A 26,460-nucleotide genomic window follows, 5' to 3' on the forward strand; every position below is an offset into this window, starting at 1 on the left:
ACGCAGCCAATCGCTCGTCAAAAAATTCAGAGCTCAAACAATGCGATGTCGCAGACTTTCAAGAGTCTCGGGCATAGGGTGGTGGCGGGGAGGGGGGGGGGAGGATAAAAATGCGGTCTATTACGTAACCCCGCAGATAAATATCACTAGATGCGAGGTCTGGAGACCTGGGAGGCCACCGGAGATGAAGTTCGTCTTTTGCCTCTCCTCCTCCAATTCAACGTCCTGGAATGGTGTCATTCAGGTAATGCCGGACGTGTTTACAGAATTCCCATGTCTCCATATGTCAGACTTTGTGAGTTTTATCTGTGGAGTTACATAAAACACCACGTTTTTATCGCCGCTATGCCTGCCACTATTGAAAGTCTGCGAAATCGCACTGTTGAAACTGTGAATTCGATAACGAGAGACTAGCTGCTTCGTGTGTGGCAGGAAACGAGCCACCATTCCGATTTTTGGCGTATAACACATGGTGCTCATATTGAATGCATAAAAATTTGAACTTTTCAGGAACATTGGAATTACGTTTCTGTCTTTTTTAGTTTGGAAGCAATAAATGTTAGAATTCCGTCCCCCCCTTTTTTTTTAATAGCCCTTTATTGATTTCCCATGGACTCTGCATGGAACCACGTAGTCACGAAGTTTGGCGGACAAGCCTACTAGTGTAACGCCACAAGTGTGTTTCAGAGTCCATGTGTATCGTTGGCCCCAGGTGCACAACGGCGACATCACTGATGGCTTGCCCAGATAACTGAATACAGTAGTCTGCACCAGATGTCTGATCCTCATTGCATTTCAGAAATGGGAGTGCTCATTTCACTGCCCACTTCATTTGAAAGCAAAAGTAAATCTCCGTATTCTGTCCCTGTTAAGCTAATCAAGACTGTTTTACCGCAGTATCATCCTCTGCCAAATGGGGTCATTGGATGCGGTATGGAGAGAGTGAGCATATCGCTCTCCCAGCCGTTGAGGGCTTTCTAGACTTTGGAGTCGCTACTCGTCAATCCTTAGTTGTCATCACGAGACTGAGTGCACCGTGTTTCAGTCCTCGCACCAAGGATAAATCCCTGGCAGTAGTGTGCGTTTGCAGAATAATGCGGTCAGTAGATGAGCAATCGGCATGGCTCGCATAGGGAGGACGGTAGTGGTGGGGGTTGTGAACAGGTGCTGTAGGGGAAATGCTGAGTGCTGGAGGGGAAGTGCCATTCTAAACTGAAGCCTACGCTTCCATAATTTGTGAATGTCAGTGGAGCCTCTCCACACCCAAACTTGCATAGTGACCATCCACCGCCGACCGGGGTGGCCGAACGGTTCTAGACGCTACAGTCTGGAACCGCGCGACCGCTACGGTTGCTTGGTTGGCATCTAGAAAGAATTCCGCTGAAATTACGACAAAAGCAGCGATCTCCTCTCGCGTGGCTTTTTAACCGATTGCAACGTTCAGAGAAGCGTCATGTGTGGCGTATTTTGAGTGAAACCTATAATCCGCTTGTTGCCATGTTAAAATGTGCTTCTTTTGCCCAAACACAGCGGAGTTTACACAGTCACCCAAAGTCACCTCAGTAAGATGTTATGCACACACAGCTGCGAGAGAATTCTAAAACAGTGGCTCATTAATTTTATTAAGTGACGAACTGAGGAAAAGTAAGATCAGTAGCTGAGCACATCCTGGATACAAAAACAAAACCCACAGCATTTCTCGCTTAACCAGCCATCGACAGCCCTTAAAAATTACATTCTTTCATCGAAAAAGTCTGTAGTTTGTGGAATAACACGATATATAATGAAGTTTTGCGTAATAATAACCATTAAGGGAAATACTCCCCTCTTTGCATGCTGTTATTTGCCAAAATCTCATTTCGATATCTAAAACCATTTATGAAGTCCTAGCACGAAGCAGCACTTTGTAGATAAGCGCTATTAGATGGAACAGGAGAAAGCCAATGAAAGTGCTTTCTATTTATCTCCTTAGGCTTATTGGCTGGAAATGTTGAAGCAATTTCGTGGAGCAACTTGGGGCTCACAGCCTGAGGGAACTTAATCGGGTGTTGAAGTCGTGGGCCCCGTGCGTGGAATTATTGTATCGAGAATATTGGTGATTTGTGTCCTCAGAGATTCAATGATCCACGAACCATGGAATATTTCTTGCTGTAGAAAAACTGATAGAACTGGTAAATACGTTTCCTGTTGGCAGGTGTCGAATGTTCAGCGATTTTCCGGTATTTGCAAGCAAGTGTGCGTTGTAGATCTTGTTAAGGTAGTTGGTAGAAACAGGCCTTTATCAAATCGTTGGCGCCGTTAGATAACAGCAGATGGTGTTTAATAACAGTCAGTTTCTTGGCAAGGTTTAATTGAAGTCAATAAAATTCATTTTTTCTGTGGTTAATTTGCAGTTTGGTGATGATGTATCTCTTGGTCAGTTGACTCTGAACTGTGTTCATACTTTCGTTATTGTGGAGATTGTCAGTGGGCGTTGGTATGAGTCAACAGGAGGCTGTGAATGAACTTTTAGTTGTGTACGTATCTCATACCAATAGCCAGATACCGGAATATTTGTGAAAGTACTTAGATAGGTATCATCTTCATGATCATCGTCATCATCAGCTTCTTCTCGGGTAGGACTTTTGTGACAAAATTCCTCCATCTGTTACTGTCATTATAAACGTCCTTTCTTTTTAAATCTTGTAACGTTACTCCTTTCTGAACAAGATCTTCATTTATTCTGTCTAGCCATCTTCTTCTAGGATGTCCAACAGGTCTTCTTCCGTGTACTGTAGTTTCCAAGTAATGTCGGGGGTTGTAGTCTCTTGCATCGTCTGCACATGCCCAAACTATTTCAGCCATGTAGTTTGCTATCTTTCCTCCATTGTACAGGTCGCTTGCACGTCGTCCCTAATGCATTCGTTTCTAATTCGATCTCGTCTTGTCTTTTGTGTAGCAGATTGTAAAATCTCCCGCTTGTAGTTCACTGATATTTCTTTCTCATAAAACACAGGACTCCAAGCCGTACGTCATGATTGACAGAAAGTATGATTTGAACGTTGTTTGTCTGGATTTTACGGGAACCACTTTATCCGACACTAGATTTTGTACTTGGTAGAATAAATGGAACCTTTTGGCATTCTATTTTGTACTTCTAATCTAACGCCCTCCTGATTTGATACAATATTTCCGAGATAAATGAAGGTTTCTACACACACATACGTCCTTCACTATGAAATTCAAGGTTGCGTTCATTGGGTATTGTGGTCAATTTCATTGATAATGTTTCCCTATTACTCACAGTTAACTTCTACTCACTACATTTATCGGTCAGCAATCTAATTTCCTTGAATCTCTTGCCTTGACACTCCTCACATGGCAATATCGTCTCCAAAAAAACTAAGGATTTCAAATGTTGAGATTCTACATCGATGAGTGCAATCAAAAGTAATGGAGATAGTCCAGTATCTCCTTAGATAACTACAGAACATTAATTGTTGACTTTGGAGCAATGAAAAGTTTAGCCTGACTCGTGGGTCAATGGCTTTCGACCCTCATTTAGATTGCTTTTAGCACTACAGAGGATTAATTCTGGTCCCTCAATAAACATTTCCGATTAAATATGCGGAGTGGTACATCGCGTGATTTGTGTCGCACAGCGTACATCGTCAAGAGGGCGTGGGTTCTTGCTGTGGCCACGACGTCACGGAAGCTCCTAGGACGAGTTGGAAGGAACGTGTCAGCAGTAACCACGCTAATATTTAACGATGGAGAAGGGCTCAGCTCCAGGCAGCGAGAGGTGATAAATAATGCAAAGGGGTTCCTGTGTTCCCAAAATAACTAAATTAGTTTGTCCTCCTCGTTGAAGAACACGGAATTAATAACAGGCGCAACCGGACATACTGTATTTCGAAATAGTTCGCAACTTTTCCGATGGAAGTTGGAGACCAGAAATTTGTAGGCGAGTGTTTGTGGCGGCTCACACGAACCTCGCAACTTTTATCTGCTCAGCACACGAACACCGCAACTTGCCCAAAACTGCCCTCACCGCCAGCACTCCAGCTCCGCAACTAGCAACAGACCTATGATTTCCTCTTGGCCACTTCCGACAGCATACAAATTAGAGGACTGACGTGAAGTTAAGCCAAAGATAACTCTTGCCTTTTTAAATACAAAATTTTTAAAAAAGTAAATAATTAAATTAAATATCCAACCAAGCACAAGGCTGATGAAAAGTTTTTAAAAAAAATTATTTTTAAAATTCAGTCTGGATCGCACCACGTATGCTACAGGAACATAAGTGACCGGTCTCGGTCATATCACATGACCATTATCAGACCCATGGGGAGCACTCTTCTCAGCTGCTGTGATGTCAACTGCAACTCTTCTTGTAGCATATGTGGTACGATCAAGATTGAATTTTAAAAAGAATTTTTTTTTTAATTTTTGATCGCTGTTCCAAAAAGTTTATTAAAATTGATGAAAAGGTGCTTAGATAAGGTAGCATATAATAACCACGATCAATTGCAAGTACTTTTATTCAGTATATATTAGGGGCAGTCAAATGAAAAATGAACATCCGCCACAACGTATCTATGGAAGGGTTCAGTTCAAAAGTAGGCACCACTAGCGTTAACACACTTATTGCACTGGGGAACGAGACGTGTTTCGCAGAACGCAGTCGGCCGGATTCACAACCGTATCAACTCTCACAATTCCTCGTCAGACTGAAATCGGCGCCCATGCATGTCTTTCTTCAGGTCGCCAAAGCTGTAAAAATCACACAGTGAAGGATCCAGGCTGTGCGGAGGATGTTTCAGTGTTTCCCAATCAGATCGCTGAAGTATAGCCTTCGTCCGATTGGCAGAAGGGAGCGGGCGTTATAGCGCAACAAGATGATTCCGAAAGCCCGAGGGCAAACGGGAATGCCGAAAGAGGAAATATCTCACATCTCCCCACCAAAGAATTCCAAAGCTGTTATCACAAATTTCGGTAGGGTCATTATGACCAGCTTCTCTGACTGCAGGGGTCCTCCGCTCGTCGAGTTCCTCGAGCATCAAACTTCACTCAGCGGAGAGCTCTTCGAAGACAATTTCCAGAAACTGCGACGCGTCAAAAAGTCAAAACGCCCAGGAATACTGTCGAACGGTGTCATCTTCTTGCACGATAACGCCTACCCCACATTATCAATCGGACGAAGGTTGCGCTTCAGCGATTTGGTCGGGAAACACTGCAACACCCTGCGTACAGTCCGGATACTTCCCCGTGTGATTTTGACATCTTTGGCGACCTGAAGAAAGACATGCGTTGACGTCGGTTTCAGTCGGGAGAAAGTGCAACAGTGGATGCGCTTGGTGGTCCGTCAGCGGCCGACTGCGTTCTACGAAAGAGGAACTGATCGTCTAGTCTGACAATGAGAAAAATATCTTAACGCGAGCGAACTTTTGATTGGAACCATTGGATGCTCCCGTTGTGGTGGGCATTCGGTTTTCATTTAACTGCCCCACAGCCGGCCGGTGTTGCAGAGCGGTTCTTGGTCCTTCAGTTTGGAACCGCGCAACCGCTAAGGTCGCAGGTTCGAATCCTGCCTCGGGCATGAGTGTATGGGATGTCCTTAGGTTAGTTAGGTTTAAGTAGTTCTAGGGGACTGATGACCTCAGAAGTTAAGTCCCATAGTGCTCAGAGCCATTTGAACCATTTTAACTGCCCCTTATATTTTTAAGTCAACTGCCTTGCCGCAGTGGATACACCGGTTCCCGTGAGATCACCGAAGTTAAGGGCTGTCGGGCGTGGTCAGCACTTGGATGGGTGACCATCCAGGCCACCATGCGCTGTTGCCATTTTTCGGGGTGCACTCAGTCTCGTGATGCTAATTGAGGAGCTACTCGACCGAATAGTAGCGACTTCGGTCAAGAATACCATCATAACGACCGGGAGAGCGGCGTGCTGACCCCACGCCCCTCCTATCCGCATCCTCCACTGAGGATGACACGGCGGTCGGATGGTTCCGGTAGGCCACTCGTGGCCTGACGACGGAGTGCCTTTTTTTATAATTTTAAGCAAACGAAAATATTTAAATTTTGTACGAAACATACTTCAATAATTCTAGTCTATCTGTCTATTTTATCAGTGCACACTTTTCTTCTGGATGAATAATTCTCTTTCTTTGATTTTCTTGTTGCTTTCTTGGTACGGAACCGAAGGCCACAATATTTACCGTCTTTAGGAGTCTGGATATACTCTACTCAAGTTCATTGCCAAAATATAAATGTTAGGTAGGATCAGCTGACTCAGACAGAGAGTTAAAACTAAGGTGAAAGCCCTCGCAGACATTTTGTCGTCCTCCAAAACGCAGAGGACTCGTCTGCCGAAATACGGAATGATTACGAAAACTTTACGACTACTGCCCACCTTGAATGTCGACCAGCAACGTTACCGGCTGCAAATGGGAAAATCCTCTGATTTAAGCGACTATCGGAAAGGTCAAATTGTTACCGCTTGACGCCTGGAAACTAGTATCTCGAAAGCGGCGAAACTGGTCAACTGTAAGCATATTACTGTCTTGAGCACGTGGCCAAATGGTCGAAGGTCGGGGAAAACATGAGTGGGCGAGAAGCCGCTGGACGTCCATGACTCCTCACAGAACGTGAAGGTCGGAGGCTTGGCCTCTCCGTAGAGCAGGATAGGAGCAATCAGTAGCAGATGTGACGACATAGTACAGTGCCGGTGGAGGCAGAAGTGTTTTGGAGCAAAGCGTTCAGCGCACATCGCTGAATTTGGGGCTCTACCGCAGACGACCCCTATGTGTACCATGTAGACTTAACGACATCGCGAATTAAGATTGCAGTGGTCACATGATTATCGAGATTGGGTCGTTGATCAGTGCAAATTGCCGCCTCGCGTTTCTTGTTATATCAGGTGGTCGTCACCTCCGGATATGCCGTCACCCAGGCGAACGGATGCTCGAAAAGTGATCGGATGCAAGCCCGTGGGAACAGTATTACACTGAAGAGCCAAGGAAAGTGCCTAATATCGTATAGGGACCAGGGAAGCATGCAGAAGTTCCGAAACACGATGTGGCTTGGACTCCACTGCCGGCCGTGGTGGCCGAGAGGTTCTAGGCGCTTCAGTCTGGAACCGCGCGACCGCTACGGTCGCAGGTTCGAATCCTGCCTTGGGCATGGATGTGTGTGATGTCCTTAGGTTGATTAGGTTTAAGTAGTTCTAAGTTCTAGGGGACTGATGACCTCAGATGTTAAGTCCCATTTGAACCATTTTTTTGGACTCCACTAATGTCTGAAGTACTACTGGGCGGAATTCACGTCATCAGTCTTGCAGGGCTGTCCATAAATCCGTAAGAGTACGAGGGGATGAAGATCTCTTCTGAACAGCGCATTGAAAGCATTGCAGACATGCTCAATAACATTCAAGTCTGGAGAGTTTGGTAGCCAGCGGAAGTGTTTAAACTCAGAAACTCCTGGAACCACTCTGTAGCTATTGTGGACGCGTGGGGGTGTCGCATTGTCCAGCTGGAATTGCCGAAGTCCGTCGGAATGCACAATGGACATGAATGGATGCAGGTGATCAGACAGGACGCTTACGTTCGTGTCATCTGTCAGAGTCGTATCTTGTAGAAAGGGCCCCATATCACTCTAACTGCACACGGTTCACACCATTACAGAACCTCCACCAGCTTGAACAGTCCCCTACTGACATGCAGGGTCCATGGATTCATGAGGTTGTCTCCATATCTGTACACGTCCATCTTCTCGATACAATATGAATCGAGACTCCTGCGACCAGGCAACATGTTTCCAGTCATCAACAGCCTGCGACAACAATTTGGCGCGTTTCGATATGTCGATTGGTTATGAAACCGTAAAAGTTACATTTGTTGCAGGCTGCACGTTATTATGACAAATTCAAAAGTGTGGCATTTTCTGACGAACTTCAGAATGCTGTTGACAATGACAACAATTTCGCACAGCGCATCGTGTTCAGCAATGTACTATAATTCCACCTTAGTAACCAAACACAGTGTTCGAATCTGGGTCCCACAGAGCCCAAATGCATATAATGAACATCTACTAGAGTCACTCAACGTCAGTGTGTCTTGTTAGATATCGCACTCACCTATTTACGGCTCATTCTTCTTTGATGGAAACACAGTTAACGGTCAGCAGTATCTACTGTGTTACAGAATTGGTTGTTTCCAAGCATGAACAGGGACACCTTCATTTTTCAGCAAGACGACGCGCTTCCTCACTGGAGTCGCCAAGTGCGTGAATATCTGACTGAAACTCCTGCAAGCCGTTGGTTTGGTCGTCAAACAAGAGATGACTTAGCACTTCTCAGCTGGCCACCACGTTCACCGGATTTGAAGCCTTGTGACTTTTTCCTGTGTTTCATTAAGGACAACGTTATGCACCAACAGTATCACAGTATGTAGAGGAGCTGAAGAACATGATTCGTCCTGCCATAACATTAGTGACGATGAACAGGGTTACCGGAGTATGGGAGGAATTCGAGTATCGATGTGATACTGTTCGTGTCGCTGGCGGAGGACGTGTTGAACATGAAGGACGTATTGAACATCTGTAATCTGAGCTTGAGGGGTAAATATGTATCTCAAGTAATATGTCTTACTGTTAAAAAATTTTTGTGTTCACAATACGTAAATTCTTTTGAAACAGTCAGTACTGTGGGGGATATTCACTTGGGCTTCTATGTGAGCTGTGGTAATAATCGAGGACACCACGACAGCTTGACACTGCCCACACATTAATGAAGACCACATGCATCGCTTCATGTTTGATGTCTTTTCAACCATCGATTGCATTTTTCAGTAGGGTAACTGCCAGTATCTCAAGGACAGACCCGAGCCACAGTGGTCTGAGATTCATTGATAGCGAACTCACGCCGATGTCTAGGCCACTAAATTCGGATGATCTGACCCTGATTTAGCACATCTGCTACTGTATCGCTTGCCATATTAACCCGTAATTTACGGGAATTGCTTGAACTATTAGTAGGCATCAAATGCTAAATATCTCCGGATACCTGCCAAGGGTTTGTCGAATCTTTGCTAGGCTCAAGGGATGCTGTATTGCGTTCGAAATGCGAACCAACACTGTATTAAGCAGCTGTTCGTGTTTTGGGTCGGGTTATTCCAAAGGCGCGCAGACCCTAAATTTTACACCATGTGATCAAAAAGTATCCGGACACGTTGCTGAAAACGACTTACAAGTTCGTGGCACCCTCCATCGGTAATACTGGAATTCAGTATGGTGTTGGTCCACCCTTAGCCTTGATGACAGCTTCCTCACTCGCAGGCATACGTTCAATCATGTGCTGGAAGGTTTCTTGGGGAATGGCAGCCCATTCTTTACGGAGTGCCGTGCTGAGGAGAGGTACTGATGTTGGTCAGTGAGGCCTGGCATGAAATCGGCGTTCCAACATCCCAAAGGTGTTCTATTGGATTCAGGTCAGGACTCTGTATAGGCCAGTCCATTACAGGGATGTTATTGTCGTGTAACCACTCCGCCACAGGCCGTGCATTACGAACAGGTGCTCGATCGTGTTGAAAAATGCAATCGCCATATCCCCGAATTGCTCTTTAACAATGGGAAGCAAGAAGTTGCTTAAAACATCAATGTAGGCCTGTGCTATGATAGTGCCACGCAAAACAACACGGGTCGCAAGCCCCCTCCGTGAAAAACACGACCACACCATACACAACCGCCTCCGAATTTTACTTTTGGCACTATACACGCTGGCAGATGACGTTCACTGGGCATTCGCCATACCCACACCCTGCCATCGGATCGCCACATTGTGTATCGTGATTCGTCATGCCACATAACGTTTTTCCACTGTTCAATCGTCCAAGGTTATGCTCCTTACACCAAGCGAGGCGTCGTTTGGCATTTACTGGCGTGATGTGTGGCTTATGAGCAGCTGCTCGACCATGAAATCCAAGTTTTCTCATCTCCCACCTAACTGCCATAGTACTTGCGGTGGATCCTGATGCAGTTTGGAATTCTTGTGTGATGGTCTGAATAGATGCCTGCCTATTACACATTACAACACTCTTCAACTATCGGCGTCCTCTTCAGTCAACAGACGATGTCGCCCTATACGCTTTTGTGCTGTACGTGTCCCTTCACGTTTCCACTTCATTCAATCACCTGACCACTTCGAATTCCCTGAGTTCCGCGGAGCTCCCCATTTTGCTCTCTAACAATGTCTAATGACTACTGAGGTCGCTGATACAGAGTATCTGGCAGTAGGTGGCAGTACAATGCACCTGATATGAAAAACATGTTTTGGGGGGGGGGGGGGTCCACATACTTTTGATCGCATAGTGTACATGTATTTGAAGCGGTCAGCTGCGCACGCTGTCTCTTTTCGGTTTAGGTCAACCGCGCGTGGTGATCAATTTTTGAGTGAAGTCATCTGCATGCTGAAGAAAACACAAGTTAAGTTAGTATTACAGCACTTTCCGTCCCATTTCAAGAGACTTAGGAGTCTCCACGACGGCTGAGCTAGACCAGTCATAGGTGTGACGTCCATCATGGGCCACTAGTTAGGACATTTAAAATGTCACGGAAACTGTTTTCGTTCCTTACGATAATGATAAGAAATGCTTTTTAAAAAATTAAAATGTGTCATAGCTTCATTCCTCTACTTTAATATCATTTCCTGTATATACTGCACGTATTTGTCACGTTTATCGTTACATCGGTGAGGCCTATCTGTGTCATTTATTTTAACGTAGGTGGTTGAGTTTGAACGATAGTGTCGACAAAATTATGTAAATGTCGATGTGCACTCCAAAGATTAAGGCCGAAAGCCCTGTGAAATGCCTCACAAGCATTAATTGTTCTTTCGGAGATTATAGTACAGGAAGCCTAAATTTCTGGCGGAAACCAACCTCCTGAGTCTATGAACGTCGTTTTCAGATAATCAGCAAAACTTGTAACATCATCATTTTCGGGTTTAATGACCGTTAAATCTTCAATAAAATCATCTCAAACTTCGTTGGGAGCGAGAAAAGCCAAACTAAATAACCAGTGTAACCACTCATCTGTATAAATGTTGTTTTGTTTATAATCGGAAGACAGCGATTACGGCTGAATTTTCCTCCACCTGGCCTGCACTCTACTATTGATGATAATGGCCACACCTGACTAACTGCTTTGTGTATATTCACTTCGAAATCATACACAATGTGTGTGAAATCTTATGGGACTTAACCGCTAAGGTCATTAGTCCCTAAGCTTACACACTACTTAACCTAAATTATCCTAAGGACAAACACACACATCCATGCCCGAGGGAGGACTCGAACCTCCGCGGGGGTCAGCCGCACAGTCTATGACTGCAGCGCGGCAGACCGCTCGGCTAATCCCGCGCGGCCATACACAATGCCTGACAATTGAAACTTAATAGAGTCTCGTCACAACTACAATAATAAATGTATTGACCATTGTTTGAAACATGAATTACAATACGTCATGAAAAAGTTGGCAGCAGTAGTCGAGGGTTTAGTAAACAGGGTGTCAGCTGAAGAATCGTTTAAGTAAATAAAATGTATATACCGTGCACCTCCACGCTACTCTACGTTATGTTTCTCTGTCTTTCCAAACTTTATTTGTTCCGATAACGATCAGCTTCTGTATGCGTTCACTTGTCACAGCTCCACAGGAACGTGACAATCCACTTAACAACTATTAGTCACAGACGAGGAGTAGGAACTGGCTGACTCGGATAAAGTAACTAATGATAACAGCACTACCAACAGCCCTGCGCAAACATTACCAAGTAGCAAATAAAACAGTCGCATGCAGTCGACCTGTTTCCTGACGTCATGCTGAACCTTCTCTCGCGCAGTTGGGCAAGCAGTAAACCTTTTCGCGTGCAATCGGCAGCCACGCTGATCTACCAGAAGACATATGTAAAGAATTTTTTTTAAATTACCGCTACCAGTCACAAACTTTGTCAACTATTGTATTACTTATTTATTTAGAGACATGTTTCGAGGTAAACCTCATCTTCAGGCTAAATAGCATTATAAAACAATTTTAAAATAGGGCCATACCGTACTGAAGTTACATAGTCTTTTCTTAAATACTGTGGTCATCCTGTGGAAGAAGAGAAGACTTAGTAAGGGGTGCTGTCACTTTGGAAGCTGGACTGATGTTTGCACGAAAATGTTTTGTAACGGTCACTCACTTTTTTCTTCTGTCCAAGTGACTGCTATGTTAGTGACACAGTCGTTTGACTCTAGCCCCAACAATAGCTTGGAAATATGTAAAATAAAAAGTTTATATCACGATGTGTTCAATAATATTGTAACTGGTGCTCAATTTGTAATGTATTTCGCTAACCTACATCTGTAATACGAGAACAAGACGTGCAGAAGACATGTAAACATCTGACACCACACAGATCGACAAATCGATATTCAAATCGAAACCAGCTGTATTTCGACCGCCATCTTGTCCACTGCACTACAGAACTGTTTGTGATCGTGTTTCCAAGTTGCTGCTATGTTAATGACAATTTGTGAAGAGTGACCAGGAGAGGCACGGAAATGGAGGCACCCCAGCGCATCACTACAAGACTGCCACGCCAGAAGAAAAAAGTGAGTGACCGTTACAAAACATTTTCGCGCAAACATCAGTCCAGCTTCCAAAGTGACAGCACCCCTTACTAAGTTTTCTGTTCTTCCACAAGATGACCACAGCATTTACGAAAAGATTATGTAACATTAGTATGGCCTTATTTTAAGGTTGTTTTTGTAATAGCCGGTCGGTGTGGCCGTGCGGTTAAAGGCGCTTCAGTCTGGAAACGCGTGACAGCTACGGTCGCAGGTTCGAATCCTTCCTCGGGCATGGATGTGTGTGATGTCCTTAGGTTAGTTAGGTTTAAGTAGTTCTAAGTTCTAGGGGACTGATGACCACAGATGATAAGTCCCATAGTGCTCAGAGCCATTTGAACCATTTTATTTTTGTAATGCCATGTAGCCTGAAGATGAGGTTTACCTCGAAACATGTCGCTAAATAAATAAGTACTACAATAGTTGGGAAGGTTTGTGACTGGTAGCAGTAATATATATATATATATATATATATATATATATATATATATATATATAAAATTTAAAAAAATAAAAAAAAACCTTTACATATATCTTGAGACAGTCACGGTCGAAAAATAGTCAAAATGGCTTCAAATTCTTCTACCAGAAGACATGTTGTGGAATACAGGCAGGGGGATTAGTGGAGACCCCCTCGGATTTCTCTGATCTGCAGGGCTGGTGGCGGCTAGTTTGTGGAGGCTGCGCCGTGATGGAAGACCGCTCTCGGCTTCTCTTGCGGTTCCTCGGCGGCCTGCGATTTCTCACCCCCGCAGGCGCGTGCTTGGAGAGGGGAGGGCCGAGAGAGCTGGGCCGTATCACCGAGATTGAATCACGCCACACGTGCCTCGCCGGCTTCCCACCCAGCGCCCTTGCTCGCCTACCCGAGCTGCGAACCCCAGGCTGCAGATCGTATCGGGCCGCCGCTTAACCGCCAATCTGCGCCCACCCTGTCTAATCACTGCCCTTACCTACGAGCACTACCACCCTGCTTCTACACTACAGTCACAGTCTGGCTTTAGCAGCCGACCTGTGCGGTCGTCCCGTATTACCGCCTGGGGAGCGCGCGTGCTAGTTTTTTTTTTATCTTCTGCGGCTGTTGCTTGCGCTCCAGAGCAATGGCACACCGATTCCGTAAATCGACACTCCGTTTCATGTTCTGTAATGACTATGCAAGACCAAAGGCGCTCGAGGTAGAGCGCTTTCTTCGTCATGTAGCCGAAATCCCGGAAAACGACATAGTGGGCATCCACTTACCAATATTCAACAGTACAGTGAGCGTTAAAGTCACCAGTGACGCTATGTTTCTACCACGCCGACGGTAACGTCGGGCCGGTGACGGTCGATTACGCAGGATTAGGCATGAGAACAAAAAGTCTTTGAACTGCCGTTCGAACTCTCAGCGGTCGACGTCATTGACGCCTTCCTCCTTAATGCACCGATCACGGCCATGTAGTAAAACAGTGGACACAATTTCGAACATATCCGGTCCTCAATGGCGCCAGTCAGATTACCGAAGACCTCCGCTGATATGTGCCATCCTACGTCCAGACAAGCGGCTGTCGCGCGGTAGTCATTTACGACGGCCAACCGCGTACTTATGCAGGATGCGGCATGGAAGGCCGGTCACGGAAGCAGCGATCATCCAAGTGCTGTAAACGCAGACGTCGCTGTCTCCTAAAGGGGTGCCTCACCTCCCAATGACGCATTGCTTGCAGTTCTTATGGATGACGATCACGAATCGACTGAAGTCGAGGATAACAATGTAGCAACCAATGTGGCCTATAGTTACGCGCACCCGCACTCCCATGGCCAGACATCTATCTCACCCTGCTACGTCAATTGTCACGCAACACTGTTGAGCGGAAGTTCCCTGCGATCCTTTGATCAAATGTATGGCACCATATCCGCACAATTTACCTCCCAACATATGTTAGAATAACCCGGTACTTGGTTACCAATTGCAAAATTGCGACACGACAGAAGATGCAATTGGATTACCTGACGCCTCACTGTATGCTACCTGTCAACACGAGAACGTCCACTGCTTCACGTACCCATCAACCATTGACGTCTGTGAGCTTAGTTGCAGGATGATCGCCTAATTTCTCCACATTTCCCCGGCCAAGGTTGAACTTCAGACATGCATCTTTCCTGAGATCAGATATGCACCTTTCCTGAAAAAACCAACGCCATACTCTGAATAAAAGGTCAGACGCTCAGCCACATCTATGGCGACGACGACAAATGAGGCCTCGGCTTTTGGTACGGGTTACAGAACGCCCACGCCGACTTGGAGCGATGACCCAGTTACCTGACCCTGTTTGCCAACTACTCGCGTGGTGTATTCATATCCCCCCCGCCCAGTTGGGACGTCTTGGGCGTTATTCCCACTCCCTCTCCCCCCAGGACTTCTCCTCTAGCTCTTCTCGCTGGATCTGCATCTTTCGTCCCCGGCTTCTGAGGACATCAAGAAGGCGAGTGCATCTTTCACCGCACAAGGCAGCCCACGAAAGACAGCACCATGACGTTTCCTCCATCACCCGACCCTAACTACCACACGTACTTCCCTCCAATGCACCCGACTGCGCGAAGGGCCGGGAGCACCGTGCCCAGGCCTCAGTTACGACCCTTTCTCCTCCCTGCCCTTGGGCACTGCCGCCGAACGGATGTATAGCCCAGATTGTTTCTCCTCTCCCCTTCCTTCCCTTATAAAGTATACTGTAAATACGTACCGAGCGAGGTGGCGCTGTGGTTAGCACACTGGACTCGCTCTCGGGAGGACGACGGTTCAAATCCGCATCCGGCCATCCTGATTTAGGTTTCTCGTGATTTCCTTAAATCGCTTCAGGCAAATGCCAGGATGGTTCCTTTGAAAGGGCAAGGCCGACTTCCTTCCCCATCCTTCCCTAACCCGATGGGACCGATGACCTTGCTGTTTGCCGGCCGGAGTGGCCGAGCGGTTCTAGGTAATACAGTCTGGAACCGTGAGACCGCTACGGACGCAGGTTCGAATCCTGCCTCGGGCATGGATGTGTATGATGTCCTTAGGTTGGTTAGGTTTAAGTAGTTCTAAGTTCTAGGGGACTGATGACCTCAGAAGTTGAGTCCCATAGTGCTTAGACCCATTTTTGAACCTCGCTGTTTGGTTCCCTTCCCAAATCAACCAACCAACTGTAAATATGTTTCTCTATACTTCCTTTCTGGTTTTTGCTAATACAATCATATATAAATAAAAAAGCTGAGTAGATGGCTAAAAAATGGTGGGTAGAGCTCTTGCCCTCGAAAGGCAAAGGTTCTGAGTTCGAGCCTCGGTCCGGCGCACGGTTTTAATCGGCCAGGAAGTTCTAGGTCAGCGCATATTGCGCTGCAGAACGCAAATTTCATTCTGGTTTGTGGAAGTGTTGATATCGAGGCGACCATAATCATGGCTTTCATTGTCTCGCGTAACTTGATAAATAAATTAGTTCACAAGTGCGTCGAATCGCAAAGAATTTTGCTTTGCGTTCTAGTGGCTCCCATGTTGTATTTAGGCTAGAAACGGAGTACCGAGTGGTTATAATTGAAGTGCAGCTACTCACGCAAGGGCATTATGGACTGTAATTATCGTATGGCAGCGAAATGTGGCAGATATACTAATGCCTAAATGCGGAACCGATTTACGTTGAAAAGAATTGAGTCTCAATTTCGGCAGCCACGTTAAAATCTGGTGCTGCAGAATCTCGTTAACATCTCCGGTGCTTATACTGAACAAATTGTATAAGCGGCAGTTAAAAATAACATCAACATTATGCCTTTCTCACTTGTTTGACCTTTCCTGCCGACATCCCGTTGCTATCCAATACATATGGAAACATTCTTATACGTCTTTCTTGCATTCAGAGCGCCTGATTTGCACTGGTGGTCAACATTCAAAATAATAGGTTTCAGCGTAAATCGGTTCCGCATAAACGCTTTAGAATATCCATCAAGTTTCGCTGCCATACGATAATTACTTCCCACACTGGACCCCTGTGGGTAGCTGCACTTTAATTATAACCAGCCGGTAAGAGTATCTTCGTCCCTCACACTCACAGGGGACAGCCCGTCAGATCAAGCCGGAAAACAGGAAGAAGGTGTACTGAAGTGTGGGGAAAAAAAGCAAAATAGAAATACTGAAAGGTTCAATAACAAGACGTACAGTAAAGTGCAGCTTGAAACAGCGAAGGCGTCTTGAGTGTGTTCATGGTACTGGATTGCCAAGCAGGCGAGCCATGTTCATAACACCCTCGTGTTAATTTTTTTTTTTTTCACAGCAATATGAACTGTTTGTCCGGTCATCGAAATGTTTGTTCTCTTTCTGTAGTCTTGGGAGTTGTCATACTATACATTGGTTATAGAATGCGAGTCGTGTGGTAAGAATACGGTACAGTTGCAAGTAAATGCGACGAATATTGAGAGCAGGCGAGGTACCACACAGACATCTCACAGAAATGAAAACAACAAATAAATGGGTATGAACTAAGTTACAACAAAGGAATTCCAGAGTCAAGACTTCCAAAACGGAATGCAACTTCAAAAACTTTGAAAGCATACGTTTTGACGGAGCACAGAGAAACAATGTGATTGTGAAACTGTTGCGTTCATTTCTTGAAGCTTATGTGACAAACTACTATATTTTCATCATTTCCATGGGAGTGATCACGTTCACATTCATACGACACACAAATCGGGCAGGGAGGCATACCTCACTCACTTATCAGTCGTACAAATTAGGTGCGTCGTGAAGAGATTCCTATCATACGACACACGTTCTGTCACTAATACCTTGTATGACACACCAGACGTGTTTTCCGGCAGCGGATTCTGTTGACTTGTCGCCTTGTCATCAAACGTTTGCGGTTCCCATTCGAAAGCCACTTCCTTTCGGCTGCTAATAGAGTAGTTGTGCAGAATCAACTGTCATTATAGATCCCTTCCTTACACCTCGTGTTGAAAACGGAAGTTACACCACGACACAAACACAAGTTTAAATAAAGCGAACAAGGAAAAAAAAAAAGGCATCAGAGTGGTTTTAATACGACTCGCCCGCTTGGCAGTCTAGCACCGTAACCACTTAGCAACGACGCTATTCCTGTTTCTAGTTGTTCGATATTGGCTAATTAGGCTGACAACCGTTTTACTTTCATTATTTTCTAAATTACAGTCTTTTTGCTTTCTACTAATTGCCACCCTTACTAAATTCACGTTTGATTCCCTCTGTCCGGCCGGCCGGTGTGGCCTAGCGGTTCTGGGGGCTTCAGTCTAAAGCCGCGCGACCGCTAAGGTCGCAGGTTCGAATCCTGCCTCGGGCATGGATGTGTGTGATGTCCTTAGGTTAGTTAGGTTTAAGTAGTTCTAAGTTCTAGGGGACTGATGACCTCAGATGTTGAGTCCCATAGTGCTCACAGCCATTTGAACCAACCCTCTGTCCGTTAGGTTAGTGCATGGTCAAACCTTTCTCAATTTCTCCCATAGGGCAACGCTTGCTGCATGTTAAGGTCGTATTTGGCACATTTAAAATTCCGCGGTAGCGCTGTACTTGGGTTTCCTGTGACAGGACTAAAAGTTGTGTTACTAGGAAACAGGTCGCACGCGCCGCCAATAGCGTTATAAACGGTCTTTTTATCAGTCTGTTGGACTCATCCAATGTATGTGGCCGTAGAAAGCTATTCTCCTTTTCCTAATTATGTCTGTTATTTTTCAGTATGTATGTAAAATTCACTATTATGACGCCTTCTGTGCTGTATTTGCTCTTTAACTGGTCCCAAAATTGCATTCATTACTTTTCTTTCTGTGATTTCCAATGCTTCTATCATGGTCTTTTTGATCATAACGAAACATTGAGCTGCAATGCGAATTACTTTAGAGTGTGTGTAACTTAAGCATTGATGAGTATTGATTTCTTATTATATACGTCCTTAGCGAAGTAGCATGCCGTTTTCATCTAATTAACTCTTGCTTCAAAAGTTTCTTTCTTCTAAATATCTTGTTCAGTTACTTTTCCAACACATCTGAAGTTGTCAGTTCTTAATTTTTCCATATTTAGTTTTCATCATTCTCGGGGCTGCCTTAATATTCGTCATAAATCTGGTTTCCTCAAAGAATATTTGCTGGCATGATTTTTCAGCTAGTTCTTTAAGCAGTTCTATTTGTGTAGTGGCTGTTTCCATTGAGTCCGACAAAATAGTTAGGTCATCCGCAAATGCTAAGCGGTCTTTTTGTAGTTTGTCCCTTTTCTAACTAATCTAACTCTCTCATTGATTTGGCTTTCTCGTAACGCCAGTGTCCATTACCTTAGGACCTTTCCTAGAATACAATTAAAGAGCAACGGAGAGAGACCATATTTCAGCCTCACTCCAGTTTTGATCTCAAAACTTCTAGAAATTTCATTTTTAAATTTCACAATGCCTTAATCGGTTTCGACCAGACAATGATTACCCTTCAGACCATGAACAGATAGAAAGGGAAGAAACAGTATCATTCCTAAATCTACAAAATCTTCGAAGTAACCACCTACATAATGATAAAAAATAAGAAAATTATGCATAAAGGCGAATGCAGCTAGTGGTTTCCGTTGCGTTATCGACAGTGCTAAAGGCAACAGTAGGCAGACGTCGAGGTTTTGTAGGCGAAGTAATATCCTCTGTATACTCATACGTGTCTGCATTCACGGAAGGAATACCTACTTCCGAAGGTTTTTGTAGTTATATCCATTAAAGTAAAGTGATATATTTCTTTAACAATTTTTAAAACCTTTTAAAATATGTAATAATTAATTTTTAATTTTGAGTATTTGTAACGAGGTTGGAGAAACAATGGTGGGTTGGGGAGGGGTAGGAATGGGGAGTGGTTCAAAGGCAGTTGACGATGAGGATACATTACATGAGGAAATTATTGAATAGGAGTAATAATTAAGCGTACTAAAGAAAGGTAGAAAAGGCGGAACAGTATTTAGTTCATGATGGAGAAATTAAAAGATTGAGGTCTGTCGATGACGTTGCAATTGGAAGTGGACATGGAAGAGCAGTTGAACGAAACGGATAATGTCTTCAAGAGAGATTGTAAGATGAACGTCAGTAAAAGTAAAATAATGATATTTACAGGCAGTCGAATTAAATCAGGCCATGCTCAGGGAATCAGATCAGGGAACGGGACACTAAAAGCAGTCGATAAGTTTTTTTATTTAGCTGCAAACTAACTGACGAAGGCCGAAGTAGGGAACGTATAAAATACAGACTATCAATGTCAAGAAACGCGTTTCTGATAACAGAAATTTGTGAACATCAAATATAAATTTAAGTGTTAGTAAAGTCATTTCTGAAGAGATATGTCTGGATTCTTTCGCTGTACGTAAGTGAAACGTTGAAGATAAGTAGTTTCAGCAAGAAGGGTAATAGAAGTTTGTGCAATGTGGTGCTGCAGAAGAATGTTGAAGATCAGATGGGCAGGTCAAATAACTAATGGGGAGGCACTGAATCGATTTGCAGAGGAACGAAATTTATACCATCAAGGAATCGTCACTCTGGAATCTGAAAGAAGTTCGGGAGGAATGGACGGGGGTTAAATTCTAGAGGGAGACCAATGTTAAATGTTTACCTACAGTAAGAACGAACAAACGCATATAGGTTGCAGTAATTAGAAATAAAGAGACTTCCACAGAATAGGCTTAAGTGGAGAGCTGCATCGAACCAAGTTTTTACGTTTTGGTGACACTGGTCCTATTATTCAATTTCTTCAGGTGTTTACAAACCATCTGATGTGTAATTTGTATTGAAATTCATTCACTGTTGTCTCTACTTTTGAGTTACACTTCCTGTGAATTAGACGACATCCATTTGCGTTGTAATTCGTCTCGATCACAGCTGCGACGAGGAGGTGGCGACCCTGGTAGAGAGAGACGCGGAGCCACAGGCGAGCTGTGTGCTGCTGTGACGTCACGGTGCCACCTTGGCTGAGTGGCGAACAGCATCCCGCGGGACCGGCCCCGTTCGGAGACCGTGCGGCGGGTAGCCAACCGCCAAGGGGCGCGGGCCCACGCCGCCACGGCTGCCCTTGTGAATAATGCCGCACCCCTAATGGATTAAAATCCGCCCACACTGACCGACTTGCTGGGCTCTCAAGACGCCGAGGAATCCTGATGTTTCTCGAGTCAGATGATGAAAGTAACGCGTTTCTTAGAAATGAAAGTAAGCGAGAAAGAAAAAAAAACAGCCGGAAGGCAATTTAATTATTTGTCCACGCCTTAATTTATAAAATGGGTACAAAATGTTGAGCCTCACCTTACCTATGAGTACAGGCCTCGTGTTTATACTTTATTCAGACACCAAAAGTTTGCTAGATGATGAAAACTTGGGCAAGAATTAAATCATTTTTTTTTATTATTATTGAAAATGAAGACACGTGGTACGTTGGCATTAATCTTGAAATTTGTTGCGTAATTTCCGTAAAAACGAGCTGGAAGCCCAATGAAGTAACGAAATGTTTTATCTGAAACATAAATTCATTAAAAATAATCTTAAGATTCTGTGGCAGTCTCAGTGGGGGTTCTTGCAAATGCTTAAAGTCGAATTAGAAACCAAATAATCTCAGTGAAACTTATCGACTTTTCTCATGTTGGGTAAGCAACTTAACATACACTGCTGGCCATCGTAAATGTAACACCAAGAAAGACAAGAGGTAGCACAACAAAATTTATTTTGTAGATAACATGTTGACCAAGTATCAAATGATTACGTTTACAGACGTCTGTGACATGTGGTTCCTGCCAGAATCAGTAGCCAGAGTAGCCGCCATTGTTGGAGATCACCGCTGCCACACGTCTCGGCATTGAGTCAAAGAGACGTTGGATGTGTTCCTGGGGTACAGCAGCTTCCACACGTTGTCAAAGATCATCTGGTGTGGCAGCTGGGGATGTAATCTGGGTCACTCGTTGAGCAACCATGGACCACATGTTTTCTATCGGCGAAAGATCCGGAGAGCGAGCCGGCCAGGGAAGCACTTCAATCTGGTTATTGACGAAGAACCTTTGGACAATGCGTGCCACGTGTTGTCGCACATTATCCTGTTGAAATATGGCTGTGGCCGAGCCCTGAAGGTAAGGAAGGACAACTGGCTCCAGCACCTCGGATATGTAGCGCCGACTATTTAAAGTACCGGCAATGTGTACTAGAGGCGTGCGAGAGTAATATCCAATACCGCCCCATACCATAATACCCGGTGCAAGACCAGTGTGGCGGTGCATAATGCAGCTGTCCAGCATCCTCTCTCCACGGTGTCTCCACACTCGAATCCGACCATCGAGGTGCTGCAGGCAGAAGCGTGCCTCGTCAGTAAAGACAACGTCATCCCATTCTGCCGTCCACATCCGTCTGTCATCACACCATTGGCTACGGAGACGTCTGTGGTTCTGCGTCAATGGTAGACGAAGCAATGGACGTCTTGCGGACAGACCACTCTGCTGTAAACGGCGTCGAATGGTACGCGCAGACACTGGATGATGCGTTACAGACGCAACGTGCTGTGCTATGGTTCGGGATGTCACTGAGCGATCCGTCACTGCCATGCGCACAATTTGCCTATCAGCACGTGCAGTGGTGCACCGAGGTGAATGCGATCGACCACGTCGGTCCGTCGTACCCTCCTGCATCCAACGGTCACATATCCGCATTACAGTTGTTTGGTTTCGTCCAACACGACTAGCGATTTCTCTGTATGATAATCCACAATCTCGGTAAGCCACTATCCTTCCTCTGTCGAACTCGGATACTTGATCAAAAGATGTTCGCTGTTGTCTACGGGGCATAACTGATCGTCTTGTGAAACAACCACAAGGTAAACACACGTGCCGAACGTACACTCGTCGAAATCGCCAAGCCTTAAATGGCACTATGAGGTGGCGCCACAGGCGGGTGTGATGTGCGTCTGTGCTGAAATTCTAATCAGTTGCATATCTTATCGCTGCAAACTCATGGTGTAAATCTCACTTGACTCGGATGCTTCCTTCAGGGTGTTGCATTTACGGTGGCCAGCAGTGTATATTCCGAGTATCATAATTTGTTCAGAGGCCACTATGGTTATTAGAGTATACTAGAGTAATGTCCCATTAGCACTGAATGATTTACCGTGGCAATAAACACACTGGAAGTTTTGTGCGTATTCCCTCCTATGGACATCAGCGAAACCAAGTACGGCACTAGGTATGTACGATGGCTATTTGATTATTAAGGTTCGATCGGTTACTAAATGGAAACCATGGTGCAAATAAAAATGTTTTATTTGCAACAGTTAGCTACACCTTCCAGCTACTTCTCTACATACAAAGTACTCGTTGCTCTGACTTAGTCATTTGTGGTAGCGTTGTACCAACTTTCCAATACCCTCATCGTAGAGGGCAACTCGTTGCTCGGACTTAATCATTTGTGGTAGCGTTGTACCAACTTTCCAATACCCTCATCGTAGAGGGCAACTCGTTGCTCGGACTTAATCATTTGTGGTAGCGTTGTACCAACTTTCCAATACCTTCGTCGTGGAGGGCAACTCGTTGCTCTGACTTCGTCATTTTTGGTAGCATTGTACCAACTTTCCAATACCCTCGTCGTAGAGGGCAACTCGTTGCTCTGACATAGTCATTTGTGGTAGTGTTGCACCAACTTTCCAATACCCTAGTCATAGAAGGCAACCGCCCGTGTTTTCCCCCACTTCTGTACGCTGGTCTGCAGCTCGTTGTCTGTGCCAAAATGTTGTCTTTGTAGCCCGCGGTTCATGTGAGCGGAGATGAGCATCAGAGGCAGCCAAGTCCGGGCTGTATGATGGCTGATCAAATGCTCCCCATCGACAAAGCTGTATAAGCGTCTTCATTGCCCCTGCCGTGTGTGGCCGAAAATTGTGATGAAGAAGGAAATGCGTTACAGTTATGTTATGTGGGCTGCATGAAATCAAGCAAAATTTCTCAGCCAGTACCCATACTTGGCGGGAGCCATGATTCATCTAGGCATTTTTATGCCCTCACTGTGCGCTCAAAATTGAAAAGTGCGACGTGACGCTCTCTACAGGCATACAAGAGACACTGCCCAGCAAATATGTGTCAATTTTCATCAGATTTTCATTGTGGTTTTCATTTCGCGACAAATTCGAACTGGACAAATCAATAGCTCCAGTAAGTTTCTATTCGATGTAAAACAGTTTAGTTGGTAATATATTTCTGCTAACGGTTTGTAGCCTAGCTTGACGTAACAGTTGCAATCGCTACCTGGATACCGAAGAAACCCTTCAAAGATTGCTCTAATTTTTCCTGTAAGCATTCGTAATTTAATATTTAAAACATACAGAATTTCCCTGTGCTTTATTGTAAACATATTTCACTCTAGAAATTTCGATGTTAAGCGTTATTACAGACGCTCTTCATTTTTTCTTTTGTTTTCTTTTCTTTTCTTTATTGTGACTTGGTCGTCGCCACACACCCACTAATCAATGCTTTTCACTTAGGGGACAGTTTCACTCTGTCTGCACTTAGTGTTGAGTTCACATAATAAACCTGCTTTCTGTCATAGTTTCAACTGTCGCTGATGACCCCGCCAGGGTACGTGTTGAAGATTCTCATATTTGCTTAGCATTACTCTTGAAGAACTTACAGTGATCAGCCAGAAAATTATGACCCCCTACCTAGTAGGTGATATGTCCATCTTTGGCACGAATATCAGCGGCGACGCGTCGTGGCATGGAAGCAATGAGGCCTTGGTAGGTAGCCGGAGGGAGTTGGCACCACATTTGCACACAAAAGTCGCCTAATTCCCGTAAATTGCGGAGAAGGGGACGATGAGCTCTGACACCACGTTCTTGGTGCATTATCTTCTTGAAAATGCTAATGACGTCGGGAAACATGGTCGTCATGAAGGGGCTACGTGTTCTACAACCAACGTGCGACACTTCTTGGCCGTCATGGTGCCTTGCACGAGCTCCACTGGACTTTCGGATGCCCACGTGAATGTTCCCTAGATGATAATGGAGCCATTGCCAGGTTTATGGTACTAGCAATGTCAAGTTTTATACTGTGACATTCTTATTCCAGAAGAATATGGAAATACAATCAATGAAAGAATTCATATAAAAGCAAAGAAAAAAATAACAGAGCCAATATGTTATATGCCCATAATTATCGATACCGTAGTGCAATACATAGATTTCTGGAATCGAATCCTTCATTATATTAGTGGACGATTCTAAAAGTGGGTAACGATCAGTAGGAAGTTAGCCAGATAAGCTACCTAAAAGCGCACTGTCTATTGGAATGTGGTAATTGAAATAATGTTGTTATTAAAACAACATTCGACTTTTTCAGTTTAAAATGGAATTCTGCAAGATTCTCTGTGAGTAATTTTTGGCCTCTTTTTTTTCCAGGTGAGTGTAGCCGCTTGCTGTTGCTGTTGCATGCTGCATAGTGGGTAAGTGCTTCGTGCGTGGTGTCGCCACTGTAGAAGAGTCTGAGATTTTCTTCGTGGTCTCCACACTTCAATAAAACTAAGATTCCATCAACATGAGGCAAAATGGTACAAGTTAACAGCAAGTTACAGGATTTTGAAAGGAGCAGCAGTTGTAATAGTTGACGGCCTATTTTGGCTTTTCCTCCTGTTGTATAGCTGCTTCCTACAAACTAGTCCAGTCTCTCGAAGTCTCATCACATCAGCAGTGTCAAATACTGAGGAGATATATAGCTAAGAGTGCCGGATGACGAGTAAAAAACGTTGCCTCACAAATTCCTTCATAGCCGAGAATTCCAAGTCAAGGACAGCGATCTCATTTAAATATACCAAAGACAGTGTTATTGCTTGTTATCAGATTATGCGGACCTTTTCCAGCAATGCTCCATCGAGAGTATTACTACAATTCAAATCACGCTATTCTTCCTTAACATCCTTTTGAAAGTTTAAAATAAGAGTAAAAAACTTCAACCTAGTCATTTAAATCATGCCACTGTGTTAACCTGCTTGCGACATGCTAATAAGTATTACTGTATTCGGTGTAGAGTGTCCCATTTATGTCTTTTGTACTATCAATCACTGCACGCCTCACTACAACACGTTAAACTGTGTATGAAACGTTGTGGCAGTTCATGCATAGTACGCATATTCCCAAAAGTTAATCAAGAAATGAAAGTACGATTTCTGAACAGAATTTTGGAAGTACTATAGAGCAAGCCAAATCCTGCATTCAATAGTTCAATAGTACCGAAAACACTAAATTATAAACATTTTATTGTGTTTTGCGAAATGTAGAAAGACTTAATTATCTGACGCACAACAACAAAAAAGAGAGATCGTTGCCTCCAGCTACAAACACTGAATTAGCAGCGACATATCGTATACTTATGATGTAAATTGGAGTAGTTAGGAGGAAAACGCCTATTTTCACGCTGAACATGAATTTTGATTTGTACAACACGCGTTTACCATTTTAACAAGCCATCAGCAGTGGGTGCCGTGGAATGTCATAAGACGTTTCTTTCTCACAGATTGGTTTTTCGATTTGAAACAACTGACGTAAATATAGTAAAATGACAATATACTTACAGTAAAAAATCTAATTGACACCTGAAGATTATGCCGTCTATCTCCCTGTGGAAAACTGGTTGAGAGTCGCAGTTTTTCGTGAAGTCATTGTAAATTCGTAACATAAAGAAATTCAACTATTATTTTCGGTGTCTAGCGTGTCACTTGTTTCTGTGTGTGATCCTACTTTCCTAATTTTTTTGTTTCCAGTTGTTATCTGTGTGTGTGAGCGCACGAGCACACATGCACACATATAAGAAAGAACTTTTTAAC

The 26,460-nt window shown here is 44.4% G+C and overlaps 1 pseudogene; it reads left to right on the forward strand.

Annotated features, from left to right (window-relative positions):
• Nucleotides 1-5,704: 5,704 nt before the first annotated feature.
• LOC124607620 lies at nucleotides 5,705-5,822 on the forward strand (annotated as a pseudogene).
• Nucleotides 5,823-26,460: the final 20,638 nt, after the last annotated feature.

This window comes from Schistocerca americana, chromosome 3, assembly GCF_021461395.2.
Source record: "Schistocerca americana isolate TAMUIC-IGC-003095 chromosome 3, iqSchAmer2.1, whole genome shotgun sequence".
Taxonomy (NCBI): Eukaryota; Metazoa; Arthropoda; class Insecta; order Orthoptera; family Acrididae; genus Schistocerca; species Schistocerca americana.